The sequence below is a fragment of the Phaethon lepturus genome, unplaced genomic scaffold (genome assembly GCF_000687285.1).
Source record: "Phaethon lepturus isolate BGI_N335 unplaced genomic scaffold, ASM68728v1 scaffold32105, whole genome shotgun sequence".
In the NCBI taxonomy this organism is placed as follows: Eukaryota; Metazoa; Chordata; class Aves; order Phaethontiformes; family Phaethontidae; genus Phaethon; species Phaethon lepturus.
In genome coordinates, this window is record NW_010543120.1 from 7,678 (window position 1) to 9,430 (window position 1,753).

The following is a 1,753-nucleotide window of genomic DNA, read 5'->3' on the forward strand; positions in this document are numbered from 1 at the left end:
GTCTCTAAGCCAGGGTGGGTCAGGGGAGGGCTGTGAGGGGAAAAAAAAGGAGGGGGGGGCGTGGAAAAAGCAGTGGACAGCTTCAAACAACACGGATGCTGGGGATAAAAATATCAAGTGGGCTTTGTGCCAGGCCCTGAGCAGCCGGGCTCTGGGTGCGGCACCGAGCTGGGGACGGCAGCCAGCCCTTTGCCCAGCCTTGGGAGCTGTGCCACCTGCCCCCCCATCTGTTCCCCTGTCCCCGAGAGCCCTAAAACCGGTGCCCGCGTGGCGTGGCGTGGCGTGCCTCGCCTCCCTCTCTCTGCTCGCCTCTGCAGAGCTGTTCCTCTTGAGCAGGCGGGGCTCTGCCGACGCGTGTGGGGCTGGGGGTGGGAGCTGCCGGCGGGGAGCGCTGACCCCAAGGGCAAAGGCCGATTTCTGGTTTTGCTCACGCAGGAGTCACGCGCCGCCTTTACGGAAAGGTATTTAGCAGCGCGTGTGCAGGGCAGGCGGAAGGTAGGCTGCTTCCTCGGTAGCAGAGGGGAGCCGAGGACCTTGGAGGGGGGCTGCGAGCCCCCACCGGCGTGAGGTGTTTGTGGTAACGGGGTACTGAGGGCAGATCTCGTTTTCTGGTATCCCACCTCGCCTTCAGCCTCGGGTCACTCTGTGTGACGCCGTTCGAGGGCTGTGGAATCGGGCCCTGCAGCTCTTCCCCTGCGGTTTGAGCACGTGGAGGGTCCCGGCAGGAGGCCGAGTGTCCGTGCTTGCACCCACCCCAGCCCAGGCCCAGGCCCAGGCTGCGTGTGGGAGCTGCCGTCCCTCCCCAGGGTCTCGGGCTGTGGCTTCCTCCCCGGCTGGGCTGTTCCTCTGCTTCTCTCATCTGGGCCGCGTCACCAGAGCGGCTCTGGCTTTCTTCCCCGCAGCCATGGATGAGAGCATGGGAAGGAAGCTCATCCCAAGTGCAGACGAAGTCGTTGCTGTCACCTCCCTCCCCCAGGCCCCCCTGGTGACACGGGAGGGCCGGTGACACCCTCCCTCGCCCCCGGTCCCCTCTTGCGCTGATGTGTGGACGGGTCCGTAAGCAGCAAAGTGGCTCCTTGGTCCTTGCTGGGGCCACGTTGAGCATCTTGTCTTTGTCCCCACCCTCTGTTTTAGGCATAGTCTGTCCCGGGTGCCGGCTGCGCAGGGCCGGGCGCTCTCGAGTTGACGCTGTGAGTGTTTTTAAGTGTCATGTTTTACTGAGCTTTCAGGGTTTTCTTTCAGACCTCTTCTCTCGAGGGAGAGAACTGAAGCTGAACAGGGAAACCGCGCACTTTTCTCCCTCCTTCCCAGGCCACAAATAGCTCTGTCCCTCCCTCCGGTAACCCCCGCCGCTGGCGGTGCGGCGAGAGGTGCTGCCGAAGGCTGCGGCCAGGCGGAGGGGGTAGGTGCGCCCGAAGGCTGCGGCCAGGCAGAGCGGGGGGACCCGACGCCTCTGCAGGTGCTGCCCTTCCCTGTGCATGGGTGATCCCCAGGAGCAGCGCCGGGCACCAGGCTCGTCCCCGTCCCGTCCCAGGCTAGTGGGGAAGAGAAGTCCCTTTCGGGTTTGGGTTTGGTTTATTTTCTGTTAACCTTTTCTAAGGGCAAACTGGTGTGTGTGTGCCGTTCGTAATGGTCACGTCCCACCCTGCTTGTTTCAATGACTGGATTTTAGACGGTTCCTAGCACTAATAAAGGTTTTCCTAAGCGGATGTTTGCATGGCTCAGGTCCTGCTGAGGAAGCTGCTCCTTCGCG